We start from the raw sequence: 7,677 nt of genomic DNA, 5'->3' as shown, positions 1-7,677 counted from the left end.
AGTTCCTCGGGGCAGCTGAGGATAGGGAACCTGAAATGACCCTATCCTATAGCAATACTGACGAATATCTTGCATATCACCATAGAACCTTCATGATGGATGGAGATAGAGACAGAGGCCCACACTGGAGCACTGGACTGAGCTCTCAAGGTCCCAATGAGTAACAGAAGGAAGGAGAACATGAGCAAAGAAGTCGGGACCACGAGGGGTGCACCTACCCACTGAGACAGTGGGGCTATTCTATTGGGAGCTCACCAAGGCCAGCTGGACTGTGACTGAAAAAACATGGGATAAAACTGGACTCTCTGAACATGGTGAACAATGAGGGCTGATGAGAAGCCAAGGACAATGGCAAGGGGTTTTGATCCTACTTAATGTGCTGGTTTTGTGGGAGCCTAGCCAGTTTGGATATTCACCTTCCAAGATATGGACGGAGGGGGGAGGACCTAAGTCTTACCACAGGGCAGGGCACGCTAACTGCTCTTTGGACTGCAGATGGAGGGGGAGCGGAGTGCGGGGAGGGGGAGAAGGGTGGGAGGAGGGAGAGGGAAATGGGAGGCTGGGAGAAGGTGGAAACTTGTTTTTTTTCTTTTTCTTCCTTTTCTCAATAAAAAAAACATAGTTTAACACGGCTTCTTGCTGTTTGCTGGCTGCATTCCACAGATTATTCAAGAGAGGTTTTCCTGACTCAGCCATAGCAAAAGAAAAAAAGCCATGCAGTTTTAAAATGCCAGCTTTCTGGGCTGTGCTACTAGTGTGACCTCTGGCTCTTCCAGGAGACAGAGCATTTGGATGGAGTTTGTGAGTGTGGACTGGCTGTGTGCCTAGAAGTATGGCTTTGTCCACTGGCAGATCCATCATGCTAGACTGGGTGGGGCAAGCATGCACTGACGTATTACCCAAGCAATGATGTAGCTTATGTTTTTAAGAAGTGCTTAGCATTTTAAGAAGCGCTCCTGGACAGTAAAGAATTACAGATACACAGCAGGACAGATTCTGACATAAAAGACTTATAAATGGTTTATAGTGTTAGATAAATGAACACAGGCTGAACGAGAGAAAAGAGTATAGAGAGTCATAAAATAAAGTTAATGCTAAAAACGTTAGTCTTTAAAGACAGAGTACAGACAGTCATAGATTAAAAGGAGTAAAGAAAAATATGCCACATAAAGATGGAAAATTTGCAGAATGTCTGGATTATGTATATTATTGTGTTTTCTTTGAATTTTTTTGACTGTGAAGGAGCTAAGTACAGAGAGACATTTCATTGTATGGGCTGCTAAGCTAAACCAGCATGCATATTATAATGGTATCTTGACTTCAGAATTTGGGACTAAGGATATGTTACTTTGGAAAAGAGGTTTCTCTTTTGTTTTCACAGAAGATGAGAACCCATGGATTGCTTCCAGAGAAATATGGTTTCATGGAACAAGTGATGGAGGAAGGTCATTGGCTAATAAAGAAGCTGCCTTGGCCCATTTGATAGGCCAGCCTTTAGATAGGTGGAGTAAACAGAACAGAATGCTGGGAGGAAGAGGAAGCGAACTCAGACTCGATAGCTCTCCTCTCTGGGGAAGACGCAGTGAAGCTTCGACCCAGGATGGACGTAGGCTGGAATCTTCCTGGTAAGCACACCTTGGGGTGCTATACACATTAATAGAAATGGGCCAAGCAGTGTTTATATGAATACAGTTTGTCGTTATTTTGGGGTATAAGCTAGCCAGGCAGCCGGGAGCTGGGTGGCAGAAAGCAGCCCACAGCTCCTTCAAGAAACAAGACCCCCTGAAATGTTGCTGTAAATACATCCACAAAGAAAATACTTTGCCCAATTGCTGACTGAGATGAACATAGCACAGTGGATATGCCATGAAAGACCTGATTAACAATGCCCCCCAAACAGCAGGAAGCAGTATGGACAGAACTACACCCATATTCCCAAATGTTGTTTTTTAAATGTTTCTTTACATTTAAAGGGGGATATGCTATAAAGATGAATAATTTGCTTTGGTAAATATCTTGATTTGTTGATACACATTTAGGTCAATTTTGTTATACTGTGTATATGTATTTCTGATCTTGATTAAGGTTTTGTGTTTGTCCAACTCATTTTGAAATATAATGTATAATTAAGAAATATATGTTAATAGATACTCATCTATAATAGTTAAGCTTGTAGTCATGTTAGTTAGATTTTTCTAGATATATAGAGATATTTTTCAGTTAGTTAGGTATTCTTCAAATCTTTCAGAGACCTTCTGAATATGGCATTTAAATGTTTTAAAACTTTAGGGCTTTTAACGACAGTGAGACACATCTACTCCTGGCAGCAACAATCTACTTCAAAAGAAAGATGGGCATTGAAAAGGGTCATTATAGAGTTTGATAGATGAACTGGTCACGCAGGATCCACAGAGAAATGACTGCTGCACTCACTTAAAGGTGAGCTGATCCTTCGGGTTCCCTGCTTCATGAAAGTATCTGTGAGACATTCTGCAGGATAGAGAAGAAAGTTACTGGCAAACTACCAATATAGGCAGACCTGTCTTTGAAATTTCCTGCTTCATGGAAGAATCTTTTGGATACTATGGGCCTGTAGATTGAAGAATAATGGCCCAACATTACAGAAGAACATTGGGTAACTGACCAAGTCAATTCTAGAGTTTTGGAAGTTTCTTCCAATTCATTTCCTGTTTACTTAGGTAATATTATATCCTTCTGGAGTCTTTGATGGGGTTGAAGAATAGATAGTTATTATTATAGTTTTCCTTAATTTTGATAAAAGATAAAGTAGATATAAATATTGTAACTGTACTCCTTGTTTGATAACTGTTTTGTTATATGTAATTTTGCTTTAAAGATAAAGCCTTCCTTTTTGTTTAAACAGAAAAGGGGTAATGGTGTAGGAGGTCCTTCTGTCTATGTGTTGCTTTCATTGCTTAAGAAAGGAACTGCTTTGGGCCTATAGCAGAGCTATATGAGAACAGAGCTAGGCAGGAGAAACTAAAAGGAATTATGGGAAGAAGAAGCTGAGAGAGACATCTGGGAGCTTCCAGAGACAGACATGCTGAATCTTTGCCAGTATGCCACTGCCACGTGGTGATATACACTTTAATAGAAATGGGTTAAATTAAGACATAAGAGTTAGCCATTAAGAAGCTAGAACTAACTAACCAAACAGCGATTTAATGAACACAGTTTCTGTGTGGTTATTTCAGGGTTAAGATAGCTGAGTAGCTGGGATGAACAAGCAGGCCCCCTTCTCCTACACATTACTGGATAGTCTCGAGAAAATTTAACTTTTACCTTTGCCCATTGTTACCTCTAACTTTGCACAGATAGAACTCACTTGTGTTGTATTGACTTCATCTGTAAAATTATGAATAGGATTTTTTTTGTGAGTAATTTAGAGAGAAATCCATATAAAACATATAAAACTCCATATAAAATACTGCTTGAGAAGAAATTTTTTAAAGGAGTGATTATTCATTATATAAAAGACTTATGGATGCATTTGGGTTTCTTATATATAAAATTACTCTTAACATACAAAATGATGGATTTAATTATGACATTTTATACACACATATCATTGTACTTTGCTAATATTTATTTTTCCACTATTACCTTCTATTTCTCCTGCTTTCTCTTGTTGGTCTTATTTCTCCCTCCATACAGTTTCCCTCTGCTTTCACGTTGAATATATACATCTGTATGTATGTATGCATAAATAATAAATATAAGTACAAATTTTATCCATATATGGCATTAAACTGAGATGCACAACAAATGAGAGAAAACATATATTTCCTACCTCATACTCCCTTCCTTTAGACCCTTTGTACCTCCACATAGTCCTCCTTCTACTTTCATATCCAAACTGTCATTATAGTTATTATAACTAGTTTATAAGATTCTTCACTTTGTTATTGTAACTCATTTAAAGGGGGAAAAGTTTCAATAGTTATGCAGACTCCAATGTGTTTTATTTAAATTACTGTACTTAACCAAATACTTCTAAACTGTTTAGAGGCATAGTTATATTTAATTCTATCAAGATAAAGGCCTAAGAAACAAAACATAAGGAATCACACTTCAAAAAGCTAATAAACAAATATCACTTCAATGTTCCTTCTTTTTTGATGAAACATATTATTAAAAATGCTAAAGAAAATAGAACTAGCAAAAATACTATACTTGTCATCTACTGTATACTATAACATGTGGTTAGTTGGAGGCATAGCTTTTATTGCTTATGGTTACCAATGTAGAATTTGCAAAATCTCTGTGAGACATATATTGCCTGATATATTGACTCTTCATTTGCTTTAATACAATTCATTATATTTACAAAATAAAAAAACACAAAAGTTAGAATTTGATAGATAATTTTGTAAAATCTATTTTAGAAATTTATAAATATACTGACTTTAAAATTCTCAAAAAAAATCAGGTTAGTGTACAGAGATGGGGTAATCTAAGCTTTAAAAAGGAACTGATTGAAAGGACCCTCATTAATATTTTGCTAGGGATATAAGAGGGCTTATGATTTTTTGAAAGGTTATTTATGCCAGTCACCAGCATCAATAACTGGTTATCAACAAATACTGCATTATGTTAATCAGTGTGTTAAAAAATAGGTTTTGCCTTACATCATTTTGAAGTTACGCTATTTATAGATATTTCTTTCATAATAAGCATGTTTGGTTCATAAATATCTTAGAAAGTTACTATAAAAGACATTATAATTCTTAAAATTTGATCTAATTGGCATGATTATATCCATTCTATACATGGTCACATTGAGTATGAGAGGTGTAGAAGAGCCCATTTGACATGAAGAAGTAATTGGTAGTATCAGAATTTCATTGTGGAGATATATATATATTTCCTTTCCATTGAGACAAGTGCCTTAATGAGAGAAAAATATAAAAATGGGATATTAGTCATATAAAATATTATGAATATAATGAAGATTGTAAATAAAATATTATATTTTGAAGATGTAGATAAGGATCTGATAGAAAAAGGATAGTGCACAAAAATTAAGAGATTTATTAAATTCACCTACAGTATTGTATTCTGTGCCCTCATCACTGTCCTTGACACATTATATAGCACTAGTAGATTTTACTCTAGATTTTAATAATAAAGAATTTGGTTTTGAAAGAATTAAAAATTCCATGATATAAGCTGGGATTTAATTTCAACTTAAAATTTAGTAAATATAGAAGAATGTAGTTTGAGATAGAGTGAAAAGTAGAATTATATATTTATAACAATGTATGTCACAAAACAAGGGTTTTCATCTTGGTTTTCTATTGTGATGAGAGAAGAGAAACTATTAGAGGTAAAGAAAAATAAGCTAAGAATTCCTTGAAGTCACTCACAGACATTTTGTCTTTTTCTGTAAATAAGATATCATCAAAAGAGAAATGCCCCGCCTATCTGAGGAATAGAAGAACATGCCCATATATTTCCCCTGTGCTTAAAAGACAACCGGTAGTTTGCTAGACTCTAGAAATTAAAAGTTGTCATGTCTGTTTGACAAAGCATTGCACAAATAACAAATTATTTTTAAAAACTACAAATTTATGAACCTCACTATAGTCAAGGTTATTGATGAACTATTTAACATTCTTAAATGGTTGGCTAATCCCTGTGTACTACATAAGGACCTATTGCCCTGTTCTTTTCGACACATCACTCTATCACTATAATTTATAGGACAAGTGCAGCCACCAGCAGCTGCTGTGCTTAAAGAAGTAGATACTTCACAGAAAAATCCTTAAGTATAGTTGATTTTAAAACTTAGTCTCTAATTTGATTTTAATTAAGACTTGCAAGTTTCTTTAGGAAAATTCAAAATAGGTAAAATTTTATATTTAAATTGAGAGCAGTATGAATATTTGGCTACATATTTTCTTGTGTGTTTTTTATTTCTTTGGGTTTGGAAGCATATTAATTTCATTCCAATGGGAAGCAGAAACTCCTTTTATACTTTTTCATTTATAATCCTCTATCAGTATAAACATACATTTAAATACACACACACACACATTTATCAACACCCTCTCATAGAGCAATCCTTCCATTATCACATAAAATGGTATGTTTCTTCTAATGACATCTTTGAGGAAAAAAAGCTTACACTGTGAAGATTAGTCTCCAGAACTGTATTAGAGAGAAAATTCATTCACTTTTAAAAATAAGCCTTTTGATGTGTTGAAAAATATTTGATATGGACAATAATTAAACATGATGATTTCTATTAGAATATATTTTTATTCTTAAATTTCCACAGAATACCACTTCTAGTAATAAATATTATGATATGGTAGGATCATTCCCTATTATTAAATAGTTATATAAAAATCATAATCCTTTATTTAAAAGTTAGGTCTAGTGATTTTGTTTGCACATTTCAATTCTGTGAGCTACAGTTATTTTTATTGGAAATAGATATTGTAATAAATACCATAATCAACATCAATAATATTATAATTATTATTGTATATTATTATACATTTTGCAATATTATGCACTTCTACACTAACAGATCTATACTAAATGTATGGTATATGTTGTCCTGCCTCACTTTAATATTAGATCATGAATAATTGTTAGTGCTTTCACAGCTATAAAATTTACTATACTATTACTTCTCACTTAGTTTGTAAAACTGATAAGCCATAATATCCTAAGCTATTTTTCAAAGTTGATTGCTGTATCTTGCATTATAATAATATCACACAGGGATTTTGATCCCTTTTTTGCTTTTAAGAATTATTTCTTTGCTGAAGAGATGTACGAGGGTAAAGTGCTTGCATGTAAGTGTGAAGATAAGGTGTGGATTCTTAGAAACAGAGTTTAGCTAGGTGTGCAGGGGGATCCTCCTATAATTGCAGTGTACAAGAAGCCAAGGCAGCCAGTCTCTGTAGTAAGCTAGCTGGCCAGAGCTGCTGAAAAGGCAAGGTCCAAGTTTAGAGACCTTGTCTTAATATGTACTGTATAGAACAATCAAAGAAGACATTAGACTTCAACCTCGAGCCTTCACAGAACCATGAATTGATTTTCATGCACTCACCAAGGTATATGCAAAAACACACACACACAGACACACACACATACACACACATGCTCTCTTACACCATATGCATATACTTTCTCTTTCTTTTGAAACTACATATATGACTTCCTGTGTATCCATACAAAACTTAAGAACCATAAATAAGTGAAAATGTGCATATTTGTCTTTATGGGACTGGTGTGATTCACTTTATGTGATTACCTTGAGTTACATACATTTTCTTGAAAAAAAATCTTATATATATTTTGTCAGTAGAAATTAATGTTTAAATATATAAAAAGTTAAAGTTCTTAAGGTAAAAGAAAGAAAGAGAGTAGTTTGGTGTGGTGGTACACACCTTTAATCCCAATGCCTGGGAGGCAGAGATAGTGGGATCTCTGAGAGTTCAAGGACAGCCTGGTCTACAGAGTTATTCCAGGACAGAGATATACAGAGGACCTGTCTCAAAAAGTAAAAGTAAAAATAAAAGAAATAGAGGTTAAAATAAAGCTGCACAAAGATGGAAAATACACAGAGAATCTTGATACCATATGCTATTATGCTCTCTTTGAATTGTTTGAATGCTGAGGAAGGAGCACCAGATGCAAAAA

The sequence above is a fragment of the Microtus ochrogaster genome, chromosome X, assembly GCF_000317375.1.
Source record: "Microtus ochrogaster isolate Prairie Vole_2 chromosome X, MicOch1.0, whole genome shotgun sequence".
Classification (NCBI taxonomy): Eukaryota; Metazoa; Chordata; class Mammalia; order Rodentia; family Cricetidae; genus Microtus; species Microtus ochrogaster.
Note: the sequence above shows the minus strand (reverse complement) of the source record.